The sequence below is a fragment of the Poecilia reticulata genome, unplaced genomic scaffold (genome assembly GCF_904066995.2).
Source record: "Poecilia reticulata unplaced genomic scaffold, P_reticulata-male-v2 Scaffold_53, whole genome shotgun sequence".
NCBI classification, from domain to species: domain Eukaryota; kingdom Metazoa; phylum Chordata; class Actinopteri; order Cyprinodontiformes; family Poeciliidae; genus Poecilia; species Poecilia reticulata.
Window position 1 is genome coordinate 48,311 of NW_027675151.1, and position 23,890 is coordinate 72,200.

General features: G+C 34.1%; 1 long non-coding RNA gene across 1 annotated transcript; it reads right to left on the reverse strand.

The window, feature by feature from the left end:
* Positions 1-16,984: 16,984 nt before the first annotated feature.
* Positions 16,985-18,789, reverse strand: LOC145550468 (uncharacterized). The gene is made up of 2 exons (XR_014086362.1): positions 18,705-18,789; positions 16,985-18,525 (listed from the first exon to the last, which is right to left on the reverse strand). It is a non-coding gene; the product is annotated as an uncharacterized LOC145550468 (long non-coding RNA).
* Between the last annotated feature and the right edge of the window lie 5,101 nt (positions 18,790-23,890).

Consider the following 23,890-nt stretch of genomic DNA (forward strand, 5'->3'; position numbering starts at 1 on the left):
TTTTTGGGTCAAAATTCCACCCTGTTTCTCACTCTAAAAAAGCGGCAGTTGGTTTCAGTTACACTCTAGGTTTCGGCAGTTGGAAATTTCGCTCGTTTTTCGCTTTTTACGTCGCCGTCGTAACTCCGATCCCCAATAAAAGTAATAGCTCCCTTCTCGGCATCGAGCCGCACGTTTTGATACCACTTTTGTGGGTGGGCACGCAGCGGTACGAGCCGCATTAACGGTGACGGAAGAATAAATATATAATAAAGAGGCGTTCTATTAGGTGTAGAACAATAGGTGCCTGCCATGCAATGCATGGAGGCAGTACAAGTCAGTACTGCTCTCCTTATGCATTGCTATGGCATGCCCATAACTAGAAAAATAGCTGTTCCTAGCGAAACAGCCGTGAGAATGCATATTTGCAGAATGACTGCTGCAGAAATGCAAAAAAATGTGGAGAAAAGCTTAAGAAGTAGAAGAAAGCAGAAGAAATTGAAACAGTTGAAATAGTTGAAACAGTTGAACAGTGAAACGTAGCAAACTGCAGATATTAGCTGAAGCTGAAATTAGTACACAACCAGAAATATTTGAAGAAGTGAAACTTAACATAAAGAGCCAAATAAGCATATTTGCAGAATGATTGAAGGAGAAATATAAGAAACTTGAGAACAAAGAGTAAGAAATTGGAAAAAGCATAAGAAAGCTAGTCATACATAGTAGAAATCCTTTGCCAAGTAGTGAAACTTAGCAAAAGTGTTAGAGAATTTAGCTGAAGAAGCAGAAGTTTGTGTGCAACATGAATTATTTGAAAAAGTCAAAAAGTGAAACAGAGCGTAAGAAAGAGCACAATTAGCACACAAGGAAATTAGTGCAAAACCAGAAATAGTTGAAACAATTGAACAGTGAAACATCAAAAAGCTTAAATTAGAGGAAGCAGAAAAACCAGAAATATTAGAAGGAGAAAAACAGAGGAAAACCAAAAGCAAAAAGGGACAGAAAAAGCAGAAAGGTTTGATATATGAATTGATAAAATTGATCAAAGGTTGCAGAAGACCTTAGCCGATAGTAAAACAAGAAGAACCAAAGGAATATACAGAAAAGTAGACAAGCAAAATGCATAGAAACATAGAAATAGGTGAAACAATTGAATAGTGAATATACTATTTTAATAATGTAATAGTCAATTAATAGTTAATTATACTGTATAAATTATATAATATATAAATTATAGCCGGATTCAGCAAAAGAAGCAGGAGTTTGAGTGCAACCTGAATTATTTTAAAAAGTAAAAAAGTGAAACAGAGTTTAAGAAAGAGCATAATTGAAACAAAAGGAAATTAGTGCAATCCCACAAATAGTTGAAACAATTGAATAGTGAAACAGTAATAAGTATAAAAAATTAGTGGAAACATTAAACCAGAAATATTTGAAGGAGTAAAACAGAGGAAAACCAAAAGCAAAAAGGTTCAGAAGAAGTAGAAATGTTTGATATATGAATTTATAAAATTGATTAAAGATAGTAGAATATCTTAAAAGATAGTAAAACCCGTAGAACCAGAAGGAAAACAGAAAAGTAGACAAGCAGAATGCATAGACACAGATAAAACAGAGCACAAGAAGAAATACATTGAAAGAATAGGAGAAAGTGTGACAAGGTTGTACTCCAGAGGAGTTTAAAAGAAACAGTAAAACCTGTAGCAAAGATAGTAATAAATCCATAAAGTAGACACGTGTGGCTACATTTTAATGCATAAAATATTTCTCTACAGTGAAATATGTATGAACAACATAATTTTGTTTATAAAAGAGCAGAAAAAGTTCAAAAATGGCAGTTACTAGAGTGGACACTCTAGTAACTGAAATCAGTTACAGAGTTCCACCATAGGAAATAATGGGGCAAAAGATTTGCACAAAAGGGCAATTATTTCAAAAAGTGCAATAGTGAAGGTTACCAAAAGTCATAGCACCATTCTCCTGAAGGAGCTGAACGTTTTGATATATAAATTAGTACAATTAGTGAAAGATAGTGAGAGTAGTTAAACCATGAAAAACGTACGGAAGAAAGAATAATAATAATAATAATAATAATAATAACTAGAAAAATAGCTGTTCCTAGCGAAACAGCCGTGAGAATGCATATTTGCAGAATGACTGCTGCAGAAATGCCAGAAAAAGTACAGAAAAGCTTAAGAAGTAGAAGAAAGCAGAAGAAATTGAAATAGTTGAAACAGTTGAACAGTGAAATGTAGCAAACTGAAGAAATTAGCTGAAGCTGAAATTAGTACACCACCAGAAATATTTGAAGAAGTGAAACTTAACATAAGGGGCCAAATAAGCATATTTGCAGAATGATTGATGGAGAAATATAAGAAACTTGAGAACAAAGAGTAAGAAAAGCATAAGAAAGCTAGTCATACTTTGTAGAAATCCTTTTCCAACTGGTGAAACTTAGCAAAAGTGCTGCAGAATTCAGCTGAAGAAGCAGAAGTTTGTGTGCAACATGAATTATTTGAAAAAGTCAAAAAGTGAAACAGAGCGTAAGAAAGAGAACAATTAGCACACGAGGAAATTAGTGCAAACCTAGAAATAATTGAAACAATTGAACAGTGAAACATCAAAATGCTTAAATTAGCGGAATAAGAAAAACCAGAAATATTTGAAGGAGTAAAACAGAGCAAAACCAAAAGCAATAAGGGTCAGAAGAAGCAGAAAAGTTTGATATATGAATTGATAAAATTGATCAAAGTTTGCAGAAGACCTTATCCGACAGTAAAACCAGTAGAACCAAAGGAATATCCAGAAAAGTAGACAAGCAAAATGCATAGAAACATAGAAATAGTTGAAACAATTGAATAGTGAATATACTATATTAATAAGATAATAGTGAATTAATAGTAAATTATACTGTATAAATTATATAAATTATATAATATATAAATTTTAGAGGAATTCAGCAGAAGAAGCAGGAGTTTGTGTGCAACCTGAATTATTTGAAAAAGTCAAAAAGTGAAACAGAGTTTAAGAAAGAGCATAATTGAAACAACAGAAAATTAGTGCAATCCCAGGAATAGTTGAAACAATTGAATAGTGAAACAGTAATAAGTATAAAAAATTAGTGGAAACAGTAAACCAGAAATATTTGAAGGAGTAAAACAGATTAAAAGCAAAAAGGATAAGAAGAAGCAGAAATGTTTGATATATGAATTTATAAAATTGATTAAAGATAGTAGAAGATCTTAAAAGATAGTAAAACGAGTAGAACCAGAAGGCAAACAGAAAAGTAGACAAGCAGAATGCATAGACACAGATAAAAACAGAGCACAAGAAGAAAATACATTGAAAGAATAGGAGAAAGTGTGACAAGGTTGTACTCCAGAGGAGTTTAACAGAAAACAGTAAATCCTGTAACAATGATAGTAATAATTCCATAAAGTAGACACTAGTGGCTACATTTTAAAGCATAAAATATTTCTCTACAGTGAAATATGTATGAACAGCATAATTTTGTTTATAAAAGAGCAGAAAAAGTTCAAAAACGGCAGTTACTAGAGTGGCCACTCAAGTAACTGAAATCAGTTACAGAGTTCCACCATAGGAAATAATGGGGCAAAAGATTTGCACAAAAGGGCAATTATTTCAAAAAGTGCAATAGTGAAGTTTACCAAAAGTCATAGCACCATTCTCCTGAAGGAGCTGAACGTTTTGATATATAAATTAGTACAATTAGTGAAAGATAGTGAGAGTAGTTAAACCAGGAAAAACGTACGGAAGCCAGAATAATAATAATAATAATAATAAAGAAAAACAGAATCACTATAAGTGAGAATGCATTGAATGCATTCTCACTGATAATAATAATAATAATAATAATAACTAGAAAAATAGCTGTTCCTAGCGAAACAGCCGTGAGAATGCATATTTGCAGAATGACTGCTGCAGAAATGCAAAAAAATGTGGAGAAAAGCTTAAGAAGTAGAAGAAAGCAGAAGAAATTGAAACAGTTGAAATAATTGAAACAGTTGAACAGTGAAACGTAGCAAACTGCAGATATTAGCTGACGCTGATATTAGTACACAACCAGAAATATTTGAAGAAGTGAAACTTAACATAAAGAGCCAAATAAGCATATTTGCAGAATGATTGAAGGAGAAATATAAGAAACTTGAGAACAAAGAGTAAGAAATTGGAAAAAAGCATAAGAAAGCTAGTCATACTTTGTAGAAATCCTTTGCCAAGTAGTGAAACTTAGCAAAAGTGTTACAGAATTCAACTGAAGAAGCAGAAGGTTGTGTGTAACATGAATTATTTGAAAAAGTCAAAAAGTGAAACAGAGCGTAAGAAAGAGCACAATTAGCACACGAGGAAATTAGTGCAAACCCAGAAATAGTTGAAACAATTGAACAGTGAAACTTCAAAAAGCTTAAATTAGCGGAAGCAGAAAACCAGAAATATTTGAAGGAGTAAACAGAGGAAAACCAAAAGCAAAACGGGACAGAAAAGCAGAAAAGTTTGATATATGAATTGATAAAATTGATCAAAGTTTGCAGAAGACCTTAGCCGACAGTAAAAACAGTAGAACCAAAGGAATATACAGAAAAGTAGACAAGGAAAATGCATAGAAACATAGAAATAGTTGAAACAATTGAATAGTGAATATACTATTTTAATAATTTAATAGTCAATTAATAGTTAATTATACTGTATAAATTATAATATATAAATTATAGCAGGATTCAGCAAAAGAAGCAGGAGTTTGAGTTCAACCTGAATTATTTGAAAAAGTAAAAAGTGAAACAGAGTTTAAGAAAGAGCATAATTGAAACAACAGGAAATTAGTGCAATCCCAGAAATAGTTGAAACAATTGAATAGTGAAACAGAAAAGTAGACAAGCAGAATGCATAGACACAGATAAAAACAGAGCACAAGAAAAAAATACATTGAAAGAATAGGAGAAAGTGTGACAAGGTTGTACTCCAGAGGAGTTTAACAGAAAACAGTAAAACCTGTAGCAAAGATAGTAATAAATCCATAAAGTAGACACGTGTGGCTACATTTTAATGCATAAAATATTTCTCTACAGTGAAATATGTATGAACAGCATAATTTTGTTTATAAAAGAGCAGAAAAAGTTCAAAAACGGCAGTTACTAGAGTGTACACTCAAGTAACTGAAATCAGTTACAGAGTTCCACCATAGGAAATAATGGGGCAAAAGATTTGCACAAAAGGGCAATTATTTCAAAAAGTGCAATAGTGAAGTTTACCAAAAGTCATAGCTCCATTCTCCTGAAGGAGCTGAACGTTTTGATATATAAATTAGTACAATTAGTGAAACATAGTGAGAGTAGTTAAACCACAAAAAACGTACGGAAGACAGAATAATAATAAAGATAAAGAAAAACAGAAACACTATAAGTGAGAATGCATTGAATGCATTCTCACTGATAAAGATAAAGAAAAACAGAAACACTATAAGTGAGAATGCATTGAATGCATTCTCACTGACTAGAAAAATAGCTGTTCCTAGCGAAACAGCCGTGAGAATGCATATTTGCAGAATGACTGCTGCAGAAATGCAAGAAAAAGTACAGAAAAGCTTAAGAAAGAGCATAATTGAAACAACAGGAAATTAGTGCAATCCCAGGAATAGTTGAAACAATTGAACAGTGTATCATTAAAAAGCTTAAATTAGCGGAATCAGAAAAACCAGAAATATTTGAAGGAGTAAAACAGAGCACAACCAAAAGCAATAAGGGTCAGAAGAAGCAGAAAAGTTTGATATATGAATTGATAAAATTGATAAAAGTTTGAGAAGACCTTTGCAGACAGTAAAACCAGTAGAACCAAAGGAATATCCAGAAAAGTAGACAAGCAAAATGCATAGAAACATAGAAATAGTTGAAACAATTGAATAGTGAATATACTATATTAATAAGATAATAGTGAATTAATAGTAAATTATACTGTATAAATTATATAAATTATATAATATATAAATTATAGAGGAATTCAGCAGAAGAAGCAGGAGTTTGTGTGCAACCTGAATTATTTGAAAAAGTCAAAAAGTGAAACAGAGTTTAAGAAAGAGCATAATTGAAACAAAAGGAAATAAGTGCAATCCCAGAAATAGTTGAAACAATTGAATAGTGAAACAGTAATAAGTATAAAAAATTATTGGAAACAGTAAACCAGAAATATTTGAAGGAGTAAAACAGAGCAAAACCAAAAGCAAAAAGGGTCAGAAGAAGCAGAAATGTTTGATATATGAATTTATAAAATTGATTAAAAATTGTAGAAGATCTTCAAATATAGTAAAACCAGTGGAACCAGAAGGAAAACAGAAAAGTAGACAAGCAGAATGCATAGACACAGATAAAAACAGAGCACAAAAAGAAAATACATTGAAAGAATAGGAGAAAGTGTGACAAGGTTGTACTCCAGAGGAGTTTAACATAAAACAGTAAATCCTGTAACAATGATAGTAATAATTCCATAAAGTAGACACTAGTGGCTACATTTTAAAGCATAAAATATTTCTCTACAGTGAGATATGTATGAACAGCATAATTTTGTTTATAAAAGAGCAGAAAAAGTTCAAAAACGGCAGTTACTAGAGTGTACACTCAAGTAACTGAAATCAGTTACAGAGTTCCACCATAGGAAATAATGGGGCAAAAGATTTGCACAAAAGGGCAATTATTTCAAAAAGTGCAATAGTGAAGTTTACCAAAAGTCATAGCACCATTCTCCTGAAGGAGCTGAACGTTTTGATATATAAATTAGTACAATTAGTGAAAGATAGTGAGAGTAGTTAAACCACAAAAAACGTACGGAAGCCAGAATAATAATAACTAGAAAAATAGCTGTTCCTAGCGAAACAGCCGTGAGAATGCATATTTGCAGAATGACTGCTGCAGAAATGCAAGAAAATGTGGAGAAAAGCTTAACAAGTAGAAGAAACCAGAAGAAATTGAAATAGTTGAAATAGTTGAAACAGTTGAATAGAGAAAAGTAGCAAACTTCAGAAATTAGCTGTAGCTGAAATTAGTGCACAAACAGAAATGTTTAAAGAAGTGAAACTTAACATAAAGAGCCAAATAAGAATATTTGCAGAATGATTGAAGGAGAAATATAAGAAACTTGAGAACAAAGAGTAAGAAATTGGAAAAAAGCATAAGAAAGCTAGTCATACATTGTAGAAATCCTTTGCCAAGTAGTGAAACTTAGCAAAAGTGTTACAGAATTAAGCTGAAGAAGCAGAAGTTTGTGTGCAACATGAATTATTTGAAAAAGTCAAAAAGTGAAACACAGCGTAAGAAAGAGCACAATTAGCACACGAGGAAATTAGTGCAAACCCAGAAATAGTTGAAACAATTGAACAGTGAAACAGCAAAAAGCTTAAATTAGCGGAAGCAGAAAAACCAGAAATATTTGAGCGAGTAAAACAGAGCAAAACCAAAAGCAAAAAGGGACAGAAAAAGCAGAAAAGTTTGATATATGAATTGATAAAATTGATCAAAGTCTGCAGAAGACCTTAGCCGACAGTAAAACCAGTAGAACCAAAGGAATATCCAGAAAAGTAGACAAGCAAAATGCATAGAAACATAGAAATAGTTGAAACAATTGAATAGTGAATATACTATATTAATAAGATAATAGTGAATTAATAGTGAATTATACTGTATAAATTATATAATATATAAATTATAGAGGAATTCAGCAGAAGCAGGAGTTTGTGTGCAACCTGAATTATTTGAAAAAGTCAAAAAGTGAAACAGAGATTAAGAAAGAGCATAAATTAAGCAACAGGTAATTAGTGCAATCCCAGAAATAGTTGAAACAATTGAATAGTGAAAATGTAATGAGTATAAAAAATTAGTGGAAACAGTAAACCAGACATATTTGAAGGAGTAAACAGAGCAAAACCTAAAGCAAAAACGGTCAGAAGAAGCAGAAATGTTTGATATATGAATTTATAAATTTGATTAAAGATTGTAGAAGATCTTAAAAGATAGTAAAACCAGTGGAACCAGAAGGCAAACAGAAAAGTAGACAAGCAGAATGCATAGACACAGATAAAAACAGAGCACAAGAAGAAAATACATTGAAAGAATAGGAGAAAGTGTGACAAGGTTGTACTCCAGAGGAGTTTGACTGAAAACAGTAAATCCTGTAACAATGACAGTAATAATTCCATAAAGTAGACACGTGTGGCTACATTTTAATGCATAAAATATTTCTATACAGTGAAATATGTATGAACAGCATAATTTTGTTCATAAAAGAGCAGAAAAAGTTCAAAAACGGCAGTTACTAGAGTGGCCACTCAAGTAACTGAAATCAGTTACAGAGTTCCACCATAGGAAATAATGGGGCAATAAATTTGCACAAAAGTGCAATTATTTCAAAAAGTGCAATAGTGAAGTTTACCAAAAGTCATAGCACCATTCTCCTGAAGGAGCTGAACGTTTTGATATATAAATTAGTACAATTAGTGAAAGATAGTGAGAGTAGTTAAACCAGGAAAAACGTACGGAAGCCAGAATAATAATAATAATAATAATAAAGAAAAACAGAATCACTATAAGTGAGAATGCATTGAATGCATTCTCACTGATAACTAGAAAAATAGCTGTTCCTAGCGAAACAGCCGTGAGAATGCATATTTGCAGAATGACTGCTGCAGAAATGCCAGAAAAAGTACAGAAAAGCTTAAGAAGTAGAAGAAAGCAGAAGAAATTGAAATAGTTGAAACAGTTGAACAGTGAAATGTAGCAAACTGCAGAAATTAGCTGAAGCTGAAATTAGTACACAACCAGATTATTTGAAGAAGTGAAACTTAACATAAAAGGCCATTTAAGCATATTTGCAGAATGATTGATGGAGAAATATAAGAAACTTGAGAAAAAAGAGTAAGATATTGTAAAAAAGCATAAGAAAGCTAGTTATACTTTGTAGAAATCCTTTGCCAAGTAGTGAAACTTTGCAAAAGTGTTGCAGAATTCAGCTGAAGAAGCAGAAGTTTGTGTGCAACATGAATTATTTGAAAAAGTCAAAAAGTGAAACAGAGCGTAAGAAAGAGCACAATTATCACACGAGGAAATTAGTGCAAACCCAGAAATAGTTGAAACAATTGGACAGTGAAACAGCAAAAAGCTTAAATTAGCGGAATCAGAAAAATCAGAAATATTTGAAGGAATAAAACAGAGCAAAACCAAAAGAAATAAGGGTCAGAAGAAGCAGAAAAGTTTGATATATGAATTGATAAAATTGATAAAAGTTTGAGAAGACCTTTGCAGACAGTAAAACCAGTAGAAAAAAAGGAATATCCAGAAAAGTAGACAAGCAAAATGCATAGAAACATAGAAATAGTTGAAACAATTGAATAGTGAATATACTATATTAATAAGATAATAGTGAATTAATAGTGAATTATACTGTATAAATTATATAAATTATATAATATATAAATTATAGAGGAATTCAGCAGAAGAAGCAGGAGTTTGTGTGCAACCTGAATTATTTGAAAAAGTCAAAAAGTGAAACAGAGTTTAAGAAAGAGCATAATTGAAACAACAGGAAATAAGTGCAATCCCAGAAATAGTTGAAACAATTGAATAGTGAAACAGTAATAAGTATAAAAAATTAGTGGAAACAGTAAACCAGAAATATCTGAAAGAGTAAAAAAGAGCAAAAACTAAAGCAAAAAAGTCAGAAAAAGTAGAAATGTTTGATATATGAATTTATAAAATTGATTAAAAATTGTAGAAAATCTTCAAATATAGTAAAACCAGTAGAACCAGAAGGAAACAGAAAAGTAGACAAGCAGAATGCATAGACACAGATAAAAACAGAGCACAAGAAGAAAATACATTGAAAGAATAGGAGAAAGTGTGACAAGGTTGTACTCCAGAGGAGTTTAACAGAAAACAGTAAACCTGTAGCAAAGATAGTAATAAATCCATAAAGTAGACACGTGTGGCTACATTTTAATGCATAAATATTTCTCTACAGTGAAATATGTATGAACAGCATAATTTTGTTTATAAAAGAGCAGAAAAAGTTCAAAAACGGCAGTTACTAGAGTGGACACTCTAGTAACTGAAATCAGTTACAGAGTTCCACCATAGGAAATAATGGGGCAATAAATTTGCACAAAAGGGCAATTATTTCAAAAAGTGCAATAGTGAAGTTTACCAAAAGTCATAGCACCATTCTCCTGAAGGAGCTGAACGTTTTGATATATAAATTAGTACAATTAGTGAAAGATAGTGAGAGTAGTTAAACCATGAAAAACGTACGGAAGACAGAATAATAATAATAATAATAATAATAATAAAGATAAAGAAAAACAGAATCACTATAAGTGAGAATGCATTGAATGCATTCTCACTGATAAAGAAAAACAGAAACACTATAAGTGAGAATGCATTGAATGCATTCTCACTGATAATAAAGAAAAACAGAAACACTATAAGTGAGAATGCATTGAATGCATTCTCACTGATAACTAGAAAAATAGCTGTTCCTAGCGAAACAGCCGTGAGAATGCATATTTGCAGAATGACTGCTGCAGAAATGCCAGAAAAGTAGAGAAAATCTTAAGAAGTAGAAGAAAGTAGAAGAAAGCAGAAGAAAGCGGAAGAAATAGAAATAGTTTAAACTATTGAATAGTGAATATACTATATTAATATATTTAATATTGAATTAATAGTGAATTATACTGTATAAATTATATAAATTATATAATATATAAATTATAGCAGAATTCAGCAGAAAAAGCAGGAGTTTGTGTGCAACCTGAATTATTTGAAAAAGTCAAAAAGTGAAACAGAGTTTAAGAAAGAGCATAATTGAAACAACAGGAAATTAGTGCAATCCCAGGAATAGTTGAAACAATTGAATAGTGAAACAGTAATAAGTATAAAAAATTATTGGAAACAGTAAACCAGAAATATTTGAAGGAGTAAAACAGAGGAAAACCAAAAGCAAAAAGGGTCAGAAGAAGCAAAAATGTTTAATATATGAATGTATAAAATTGATTAAAGATTGTAGAAGATCTTCAAATATAGTAAAACCAGTAGAACCAGAAGGAAAACAGAAAAGTAGACAAGCAGAATGCATAGAAAAAGATAAAAACAGAGCACAAGAAGAAATACATTGAAAGAATAGGAGAAAGTGTGACAAGGTTGTACTCCAGAGGAGTTTAACAGAAAACAGTAAAACCTGTTGCAATTATGGTAATAATTCCATAAAGTAGACACTAGTGGCTATATTTTAAAGCATAAAATATTTCTCTACAGTGAAATATGTATGAACAGCATAATTTTGTTTATAAAAGAGCAGAAAAAGTTCAAAACGGCAGTTACTAGAGTGGCCACTCAAGTAACTGAATCAGTTACAGAGTTCCACCATAGGAAATAATGGGGCAAAGATTTGCACAAAAGGGCAATTATTTCAAAAAGTGCAATAGTGAAGTTTACCAAAAGTCATAGCACCATTCTCCTGAAGGAGCTGAACGTTTTGATATATAAATTAGTACAATTAGTGAAAGATAGTGAGAGTAGTTAAACCACGAAAAACGTACGGAAGCCAGAATAATAATAATAATAATAATAAAGAAAAACAGAAACACTATAAGTGAGAATGCATTGAATGCATTCTCACTGATAAAGAAAAACAGAAACACTATAAGTGAGAATGCATTGAATGCATTCTCACTGATAATAAAGAAAAACAGAATCACTATAAGTGAGAATGCATTGAATGCATTCTCACTGATAATAATAAAGAAAAACAGAATCACTATAAGTGAGAATGCATTGAATGCATTCTCACTGATAATAAAGAAAAACAGAATCACTATAAGTGAGAATGCATTGAATGCATTCTCACTGACTAGAAAAATAGCTGTTCCTAGCGAAACAGCCGTGAGAATGCATATTTGCAGAATGACTGCTGCAGAAATGCCAGAAAAAGTACAGAAAAGCTTAAGAAGTAGAAGAAAGCAGAAGAAATTGAAATAGTTGAAACAGTTGAACAGTGAAATGTAGCAAACTGCAGAAATTAGCTGAAGCTGAAATTAGTACACCACCAGAAATATTTGAAGAAGTGAAACTTAACATAAAGGGCCAAATAAGCATATTTGCAGAATGATTGATGGAGAAATATAAGAAACTTGAGAACAAAGAGTAAGAAAAGCATAAGAAAGCTAGTCATACTTTGTAGAAATCCTTTGCCAAGTAGTGAAACTTTGCAAAAGTGTTGCAGAATTCAGCTGAAGAAGCAGAAGTTTGTGTGAAACATGAATTATTTGAAAAAGTCAAAAAGTGAAACAGAGCGTAAGAAAGAGCACAATTAGCACACGAGGAAATTAGTGCAAACCCAGAAATAGTTGAAACAATTGAACAGTGAAACAGCAAAAAGCTTAAATTAGCGGAATCAGAAAAACCAGAAATATTTGAAGGAGTAAAACAGAGGAAAACCAAAAGCAAAAAGGGACAGAAAAAGCAGAAAAGTTTGATATATCAATTGATAAAATTGATCAAAGTTTGCAGAAGACCTTATCCGACAGTAAAACCAGTAGAACCAAGGAATATACAGAAAAGTAGACAAGGAAAATGCTTAGAAACATAGAAATAGTTGAAACAATAGAATAGTGAATATACTATATTAATAATGTAATAGTAAATTAATAGTTAATTATACTGTATAAATTATATAATATATAAATTATAGCAGGATTCAGCAAAAGAAGCAGGAGTTTGAGTGCAAAGTGAATTATTTGAAAAAGTAAAAAAGTGAAACAGAGTTTAAGAAAGAGCATAATTGAAACAACAGGAAATTAGTGCAATCCCAGAAATAGTTGAGACAATTGAATAGTGAAACAGAAAAGTAGACAAGCAGAATGCACAGACACAGATAAAAATGAGCACAAGAAGAAAATACATTGAAAGAATAGGAGAAAGTGTGACAAGGTTGTACTCCAGAGGAGTTTGACAGAAAACAGTCAATCCTGTAACAATGATAGTAATAATTCCATAAAGTAGACACTAATGGCTACATTTTAAAGCATAAAATATTTCTCTACAGTGAAATATGTATGAACAGCATAATTTTGTTTATAAAAGTGCAGAAAAAGTTCAAAAACGGCAGTTACTAGAGTGGACACTCAAGTAACTGAAATCAGTTACAGAGTTCCACCATAGGAAATAATGGGGCAAAAGATTTTTACAAAGGTGCAATTATTTCAAAAAGTGCAATAGTGAAGTTTACCAAAAGTCATAGCTCCATTCTCCTGAAGAAGCTGAACGTTTTGATATATAAATTAGTACAATTAGTGAAAGATAGTGAAAGTAGTTAAGCGACAAAAAACGTACGGAAGACAGAATAATAACTAGAAAAATAGCTGTTCCTAGCGAAACAGCCGTGAGAATGCATATTTGCAGAATGACTGCTGCAGAAATGCCAGAAAAAGTACAGAAAAGCTTAAGAAGTAGAAGAAAGCAGAAGAAATTGAAATAGTTGAAACAGTTGAACAGTGAAATGTAGCAAACTGCAGAAATTAGCTGAAGCTGAAATTAGTACACCACCAGAAATATTTGAAGAAGTGAAACTTAACATAAGGGGCCAAATAAGCATATTTGCAGAATGATTGATGGAGAAATATAAGAAACTTGAGAACAAAGAGTAAGAAAAGCATAAGAAAGCTAGTCATACTTTGTAGAAATCCTTTGCCAACTGGTGAAACTTAGCAAAAGTGTTGAAGAAGCAGAAGTTTGTGTGCAACATGAATTATTAGAAAAAGTCAAAAAGTGAAACAGAGCGTACGAAAGAGCACAATTAGCACACGAGGAAATTAGTGCAAACCCAGAAATAGTTGAAACAATTGAACAGTGAAACATCAAAAGCTTAAATTAGCGGAATCAGAAAAACCAGAAATATTTGAAGAAGTAAAACAGAGCAAAACCAAAAGCAATAAGGGTCAGAAGAAGCAGAAAAGTTTGATATATGAATTGATAAAATTGATAAGTTTGAGAAGACCTTTGCAGACAGTAAAACCAGTAGAACCAAAGGAATATCCAGAAAAGTAGACAAGCAAAATGCATAGAAACATAGAAATAGTTGAAACAATTGAATAGTGAATATACTATATTAATAAGATAATAGTGAATTAATAGTAATTATACTGTATAAATTATATAATTATATAATATATAAATTTTAGAGGAATTCAGCAGAAGAAGAAGGAGTTTGTGTGCAACCTGAATTATTTGAAAAAGTCAAAAAGTGAAACAGAGTTTAAGAAAGAGCATAATTGAAACAACAGGAAATAAGTGCAATCCCAGGAATAGTTGAAACAATTGAATAGTGAAACAGTAATAAGTATAAAAGATTAGTGGAAACAGTAAACCAGAAATATTTGAAGGAGTAAAACAGATTAAAGCAAAAAGGATAGAAGAAGCCGAAATGTTTGATATATGAATTTATAAAATTGATTAAAGATTGTAGAAGATCTTAAAAGATAGTAAAACCAGTAGAACCAGAAGGCAAACAGAAAAGTAGACAAGCAGAATGCATAGACACAGATAAAACAGAGCACAAGAAGAAAATACATTGAAAGAATATGAGAAAGTGTGACAAGGTTGTACTCCAGAGGAGTTTAACAGAAAACAGTAAACCTGTTGCAATGATGGTAATAATTCCATAAAGTAGACACCAGTGGCTACATTTTAAAGCATAAAATATTTCTCTACAGTGAAATATGTATGAACAGCATAATTTTGTTTATAAAAGAGCAGAAAAAGTTCAAAAACGGCAGTTACTAGAGTGGCCACTCAAGTAACTGAAATCAGTTACAGAGTTCCACCATAGGAAATAATGGGGCAAAAGATTTGCACAAAAGGGCAATTATTTCAAAAAGTGCAATAGTGAAGGTTACCAAAAGTCATAGCACCATTCTCCTGAAGGAGCTGAACGTTTTGATATATGAATTAGTACAATTAGTGAAAGATATGAAGTAGTTAAGCGACAAAAACGTACGGAAGTCAGAATAATAACTAGAAAAATAGCTGTTCCTAGCGAAACAGCCGTGAGAATGCTTATTTGCAGAATGTCTGCTGCAAAAATGCAAGAAAAAGTAGAGAAAAACACAAGAAGTGCAGGAAAGCAGAAGAAAGCAGAAGCAATTGAAATAGTTGAATCAGTTGAATAGTGAATATACTATATTAATAATTTAATAGTGAATTATACTGTATAAATTATATAAATTATATAATATATAAATTATAGCAGATTTCAACAGAAAAAGCAGGAGTTTGTGTGCAACCTGAATTATTTGAAAAAGTCAAAAAGTGAAACAGATTTAAGAAAGAGCATAATTGCAACAACAGGAAATTAGTGCAATCCCAGAAATAGTTGAAACAATTGAATAGTGAAACAGTAATAAGTAGAAAAAGGGTAGTATTTGCAGAATTTCTGCTGCAAAAATGCAAGAAAAGTAGAGAGAAGCACAAGAAGTGAAGGAAAGCAGAAGAAGCAGAAGAAATGGAAATAATTGGAAAGTGGAAAAATCAAAAGTATAAATATAGCAGTAGCGGAAAATACTTTAAAACCAGAAAAAGTTGAAACAGTTCGAACAGTGAAACATAGAAAGACAGGAAAACAATAAAATAGGAGAACCAGTAATTATTACAAGCCAGAAATATTTGAAGAAGTGAGACAGCAAAACAAAAAAGCATAAACGAACAGCAGAAGCAGAACAGTTTGATACATGATTTACTGAACTTGATTAAATCTTGCAGAAGACTTTAAAAAATAGTTACGAAATTGAAGTAGAAGTATATATATCTATATATATACATATATATGTATATATATAGATATATAGATGTGATATATATATCACAGGAAGCAGGTAACAGACATTTTCATTGAAAGATAAGAATGAAACCATTTATAAAGATATGTTCACCCTGTGATTTGTATTATAAAGTATCTATTTATCATTTAATTTGAACAAGCAAAGCCAGTGATGCAGCACCTGGGATTGCACAACTTCTCGCTAACTGCACTGGTTGTTATTCTATGAGAGCGATGCTCCGTCTGTCTGTACGTCGCAAATAACATGGTTAAAAACATTTAATGTATGAACTGATTTTCCATAATTCATTCTATGTATTTAATGTACTGTGTTTTTATTGTCATCAACTGTGTGTGTAACGTGCTTCGTTTGCTGAGGAGCGATCTTTAACGGCAAATTATTGAAGATAGCAAACAGCATGCAGATTCTTAATTGAGGCAGGCAGTTCTCGTGCCTTATCGCTGGGGGCACTCATGAGCCCAGATATTGTAGCTCAACTGCAGAGTAAGAGACAGTACCAGGGAGCTAGCCACACATTAGCTTTGCTGATACAGAGAGCGAGAAAGATGTGGTTTTGAGTTGTACTTTAACGGTTTCTCCCTGTGCTATTAAGCACAGCACGAATTTAATAATATCTACATGTCTAAGTTTGTTTGACGGAATTATAACAGAATTATTCTGCGGAGGCGGCGCTGCTATGGATGTCATAGCAGCTTAATGCCCTCCAGCATTGTACGCATGCGCATAATTTCCTTATGTAAACAATAACATGCAGGGTCTAGATTTGTAAATCTGATTATAAGTAAGTTGGAGCCTCACCAGCTATAAATATCTTCGCACAAAATGTTTTTTGCAGACGATGCAATGATGTACATTTATTAATGTACATCATTAATATATGATGTACATTTATTAATGTTTGTGATGGAAAACCTTACATGGATTTAATTTTTGTAAAATAGCAAAATGAGTTTTGTAAACCAAAAGATTTTTAATTTGTAAATGGATTGGAAAATTTGGGACTTGAGGTCAAAAATGACCATAACCACACTCACTTTAAATGCAAAATAAATAAATTGAATATAAACCTGGAAACTGCACTAAGTGTAATAATGCTGCGCGTATCAAAAGGCAAACTAAGAATGTACTCAGTTCTATTTATTTTCTTTACATACTGTCAATACACAATGTCACACATTTTGTAAAATGTCATAGAACTTTTTCATTTCAGTCAAGTCATACAAACATTTCATTTGATTCAGACTATCAAGCAGTACAATATTCTGAATTATTCAAAGTAAACAGTTTCTAAAGAAACCCAGAAGATTGCATTGCCTTAATGATATTTACCATTTATTCCTCCTCAATGGGACATAAAAGTGAAACACATTTGCTGTGTATCATTGACTTTTTTGCAATCCCTTGTACCGAGCAACAGTGGAGAGGAAAAACTCCCTTCAACAGGAAGAAACCTCTGACAGATCCAGGCTCGATACAAGCAGCCATCTGCCACGACTGACTGGGCTTTTTAGAAGACATGATATGAGAAGTAGGTCTTCTCAAATCATGCACAATAAACAGCTTTCTGTGCAAAAAAAAGAACGGAATTATTTTTGATTATGAAAATGATCAAAAATGATTCATGCTTTATACTTCAGTAAAGAAAAAACTCACTAAAGCATAACACAGTAGTAGCAATACATTGTGAAACTGGAGGTGTACAAGTTACACAGATACAGAAAAAACTATGAGGACATGGTCAATTATATTAGAAATGTATTGTATTTTCATTCTTAAGCTTAAAGAATGGAATGTCAAGATTACAAAGCCTCTACTGAAAAGAATGTGAACAAACCCCCTCCCCAAGAAACAAATCCAGTTTAAAATGTAGTATCTGAGTGTTGTTTATCCTATTGCTAAACTATACTAGTTCAACACCCTTATTCTAATTTTGCTAATGATTAAAATTAATTGACAATGCTTTTCTCTTTTCTTTTCCCTGATGTCTATATTAGTTGCTCAAATAGCATAAGTGTGGCAATCCTTTGCCATAACATTTTACCAGCTGATACCCCGACCCCCACATAAATACAGGATTCACAGTTGTGTAATATGTGACTTTAAAATATTACAATAGCATAATTTACTTTTTTTTGGTTTCTCGTAAAGATTTAGTTTTTTCTTTCCTTTTTATTGTCACCATGTTCATTAATATCAACAGTGACAAAGCATTACTCATTGCATAAAGTCACAAGTTTACACACTAGGAGTCCCGTCTTATTCCCACTTTTAGTATGATGAAAATAATCCTGCTAAACTAAAACACTTGAGATTTGATATCTTACATATTTAAACTTTCACTAGTTGACACTTTAACCCAACATGTGGAAACCTGATTAAAAAAACACATTTGTACGTAAACATGATGTAAATCTGCAAATCTACAGAGATTTTAGCAGAATGAAATGAGCTTAATTACAAATTTGTCAAAACTGTGTATAGTTCACATTTACATGGTTGTTGTGAAGATGATTCTGGTGATGCAAGTTAAAATAATAATAAAATCAGTCACTGTGAAGATATAAATGTTCACACTCGATGGGGTCTTTCTGATTGCCGCTGCAGCTTCCTTTAACCTGCTCAGTGTTTGCAACATCATTGGACAGATGGGTGCAGATCTTCAGGAAAAAGTGAGACACTTTAACCCTCTGAGCAAACAGTTCAAGTTTCTTACTTCTTCCTACTTCTTTTCAAACATGTTAAGATAACTGTGGTCCAAAATATCTGTCTTTTGGATTTCTTGTTCCTGTGCATGATTTTATACTGTAATATTCAAAATAAATCAATAAATGGAAACCTCAGTCCTCGTCACAGGTGTCCTGAATGCTGACTGTTGTATCATGTCATCTGTCACAACGCGTTTTGCTGTCGTAACACGCTAACATTACGTCCACTAAAGATGAAAAATAAATACGACAGTCAGCTGGACAAAGATTGTAGTTATTTCTCAGTTAGTTGACAGAAGCAATATTGAGTTCTCACCAGAGTCGGCTGCACTCATCTCTGCTGGTGAAAGGGATGCCTTGGGGATACCAGACATGCATGGGAAAGTCCTCCTGAGAAACCAAGAGAAAACATGTGTTGTAATGACCTATAAACGGTAAACGTCCTATGACACATGATAAGGTGAAGTTACACTTCAACCTTGCTGCAGAGACACAATGTCTTGTAAGTGAAGTTTCATGAACAGATGTTAACTTCATGTTTAGCTGTGAGAGTCTCAGCTTGATTGGAGTGGATGGCCGAGCTACACTTAAGACACTTTAATCTGTAATGCAAAGAGATTTATCATGAGTAACAATAGCATTCTCGGAGAAAAGAAGTGAACATTTACACTTACAAATCAAATAGCTCCACTTCAGCCACAGCAGTAGGATATCCCTTGACTGATGCAGCAAGAGGACATGTCTCTGAGTGCTCAAGCTGGAGAACATGTTTCTGTGTAAGGAAGTTCTTTTTTCCCTCAGTGGTCACCAGTGCTCAGTTGTGAGCTGAAAGGATGCATTTCACCCTGTGCCTTCAATAACGACTGTCATGTTAGGATGCAGTAGGATCTTCTGTTTTGGTCGAGTGTGAACTGGAGGAGATGTTGAAGCTTGCAGTCGTTTTTCAGGTGGTGTTAACTGATGTTGAGACTAAAATGTTCCTAGTCAAAGCCCCCCACCCACCTACCCACCCACTATGCCTGAACCCTTCCTAAACTCCCATTTTTCATCCCAAGGGGGCATCAGCTGGCATATGTTATTGGTTCATGAGGAAGCCTGTGTTACACACAGACCTCCTGGTGAATTTTTTTGTGATCTACTGTAGCAGCTTGTTTAGAACTGCTGAAAGAGTTGTGGTTTGTGCACTTATCAATATAAATGCACAAGCCACAACTCTTTAAGTTTTTATGAATTTGAATTTTACATTAATCATATCCTATATTACATACTATATATATATATATTTATATTATATTAATTGACCTTTAATTTAAAGTCTCAAATCTAAATGAGCAGACTTATTTAGGTTTAATCAAATGGTTAGATTTTGTGACAAAAGCCTCATATATATAACTTTAATAGTTTCTACCACAAAGTTTATCACTGAAAAATTGCAATATTCTTAAAACAAACTGTTTGGATTCCTAATATTTAAAAAATGGCATAACTCTTATTGGCTGAATAATGTAATGATTTGAAGAAATATAATTAGGAACGCTGTTGTGTAAGACATTTTAAGAGGAAATACAGTCATTTTAAAAAAGTTTACCTTTGGCATGCTTTTACTCACAGACCTCTGATGATTCGGTTGTGGACAGGACACAGAACACAGGATCATGGTAACTGTAGTATGTTCTCATCACACCTGAATGTAAAGATTTCTGTGGCTGAGAAATGAAATTAGATCAAGCAATGTGTTTTTCTCTGTGGTAGCAGAAGTGATCAACTGAACATATCCCCGAGACTGAAACAGCTCCAGAATTTGCCCTGGTGAACTGCGTACCTGATTCTCGTTGAAATCTCCACATACAATGACAGGGTGACAGTCCAACATCTCCAGTGCATCCAGAAGGCTTACCAGATTTTCCAGGAACGGTCTCAGGCTGTAGTCGGGAGGTCGGTACACAGCTGCAATCACTGCCCTGAATGGAGACTCAACCTTCAAAGCCACAAATTCAAGATCAGTCACATTTTGCAAATATTTTCTTTCATTAACCTTAATATGGTTTCTCACATAAACCGCCACACCACCTCCACTTTTGGAAGCCATTTGGGGAAAATTTGAGTATGACACATGTCTGTTTCGTTTGAACATATTGTAGCCATCCAGAAGCAGATTTACGTAAACAAAAGATCCTTTTAGGTGAGTTTCAGTCAGACACAGCACATCTGCCAGACACAGTTCGTGATGTTTTCTTATGTCACAGATGTGAGATGGGAGTCCCTCGGTGTTATGCGAAACAATTACCAGTGTTTCTGGCCTGTTTAAAGTTTCTTTCACCTGAAGAAGAGGCATCATGTCATCTACGCTGGCTTGTCTCATGGTCTGAAGAGCTGCAGTGACTTGAGGATTGGCAAATATTTTTTTTTCGTCGAAATCCAGTAGGTAGAGTCCACTGAGAGACGTTACCCTGCTGAGAGCTACGTATGCCATACCTGGTTCAAAGATTTTCTTCAAAGACACCACAGCTGCATTTGTTGTTAGGCCTTGGGTTTTGTGAATAGTACAAGCAAAAGCCAGTTTCACAGGAAACTGTCTACGTACCACTCCATTTAGCTTCAGATTCTCCTCCGCTCTCTCGATGTAAACAAGATTGGCAGTCTCTGAAGGTCCACTTTGGTTTCTGGTCCCACTTGTTTGATTATCCATTGTCAGGCCCAGCTTACTGATGCTGTGTTCATCAGTGTCAGAAGTTACAACAGCTGTTAGGACACCAAATGCACCATTAACTAGTCCATTTTGAACATCGATATTTCTGGTAAGCATGACATGAGCTCCAACGGCAACTTTCAAAGTGTCTGCTAAATCATTTCTACCTCCCTTGCATGGTCTTTCTTTGCGTGCCATTCTGCCTGTTCGTGGATCCTTTTGGAAGTCATCTGCGTCGATGGTGATGATGTTGGAATGTAACAAGTTCAGAGTTGCCAAATTGTGTTCATCCACCAACTTATTGGTTGCAAAAATGTGCAAAACGTCAGCAGGGCAAAGACTTGGTTCTGTGATGGCTTGTGATAACAAATCTCTGTCAGCCTGAGACAGTTCATCAGTTTTTCCTTTCACCCGAATTCTGTTCAGCATCTCTGCAAACGCAATATCATCTTTTTGCCTCATAATCTCAGTTAGAGAGGTCATTTGAAAATGTTCCTGCCACAAGTCAATATCCGCTGGGTCGTGAACACAAAGAGGTGTAGATTGGCGAATTGGTTTCAGCTGAGCGTAATCGCCGAGCACCAATACAGATACATCTCCAAATGGTTTATGACTTCCTTTGATTTGTTTGAGCCGTGCATCCACATAAGCAAAGAGGGGCTTAGAAACCATTGAGATCTCATCAATGATCAAGATTTGAACGTTGAATAGTTCTGACCTGATTTCATCCAACTGATTGCCAAGACCTTGAATTGGAGGTTTAACGACCTTGGAAGTTTAACAAAGAGTGCAGTGTTGTTCCACCGATGTTGAAAGCTGCCGTTCCAGTGAAAGAAGTGAGCAGAACAGTTGGAGCAGAAATATCAGCATCCTCTGAGAAGCGTGGCAGCCTGCTGAGTATTTTGCGTGCCTCTGAGTAAATGCATCGAATCAGATGCGACTTTCCAGTACCTGCCCCACCATTTACATACAGAAAAATGGCTCTGGTTTCAGACCGCACACAAGTTTAAGGCAGAAGTCTCTGATGAATAGAAGATACAGGCCTGCTTCTGGTTCAGGTTCTGATACATTTGTCTCAGCAAATTCGGATCCATAGCGGGAGGTTCTCTGATGGCTCGCATTTCATTGAGGCAGAAGACTGAGGACAAAAGTCTGGTACATTTTCCTGTTCGTTTTCAGTCTCTGCTGGCTGAAGGTCGTCGTCACACTGCAACCTCACAACTTCAGATTCAGGAGCAAGATTACACCACTCATCAATCACATGGTCTCTGCTTTCCTCAAACTCTTCAAGGGCACTCTCAATCTCCTCACTGTTTTTCTCATATTTGTCTCTGTTTCTCTTGACAACACTTTTGACGGTTTCAAGGAGGTCTGAACCTGGTAGGCGGACACAGCCAGAGGAGTAAAAGGACTCGTAGGTAGGAAGACTGACGCTTCGAATTTCAAACTCTGACCGATGAGGAAGGTACAGTCTCAGTAATCTGGCATAAAACTGCTCCGGTTCCTTCTCTTTAGAACAATGATAGTAGCGGATGACGGAGGGCTTGTCATTTTTTCGCCTTGTTACAAATCCCAGCTGATTTAAAAGTGGTAAAACACCATTAGTGCTTGCCTTCTCTGAACTTACAAACCTGCAGGTAGCAGCGAAATCAGCCAAACACATTTCCTCATATTCGGGTATTTCAGGCCTTGCTTTGTACTTATCCGTCAAACTGGTCATCCATATATTGCAGGAATCCGATGGGATATCCTCCAAGAAAGACATTGGTCGACTCATCTTTACAGGATTATCGTCTGTGGGTATGAACACAACACTGCGGGAACAGTTTTTCATCTTTAATCCACAGGCTCGAGCAACACACTCCTGAGCACTAATTTCTCGCTTTTTAGAGTACGCTTGCATGATCGCTTTCATTTCATCACACTCATTGACTCGGTCCATGTTTGAATTGTCAATCACTGTTTTCAGGTACTCTGACAGTCCACTTTCTTTCTTTGTGATGTATTTTGTTAGATACTGTATACATGAGTAGGCATTTAGTATGAAAGACACATCAATGTTACTGTCCCAAGCTTTAAGCAGATGTGGATTGTAAGCATTTATCCAGCAATCTTTGGGATCACGCTTCAAGTAGATGGCAGTCTTTTTGTTCATGGTCTGAAGACAAGATTCATACTCTTCTAGTGTCAAGTGACACCGAGAAAGGATCTGCTCTAAACTCATGGAAGCGACTTCAGGTTCGTTCAGGAGTTGCATCAAAGGTCTGAGTTTGGCTTTGGCAGTTTCAGTGTCATTGTTCTCACCTGGTCTGGAGATCACTGTGTTTCTGCAGGGGGCTTTGGAAAACCAAATCGACAACCAGAGTTCACACTCTTGAAACAAGACCTGGTGTGATTCTTACTGTGCCTCTGAACTTCAGAAACTTTCCGATACAGTTCTGGTTCTCTGTCTGGATCAGGAAGCTGTGCCGAGATGTATTTATCAACAAAATTACACACAGTTTGATCGTCTGACTCATCCAGCTGTGGAGCTCCTTCAACCCATAGCATCGCATGGATGTGTGGACTTCCTCTGTGCTGAAACTCAACTCTGTAAAAATAGTCAATCACTCTTCCCAAAGGCTGAGC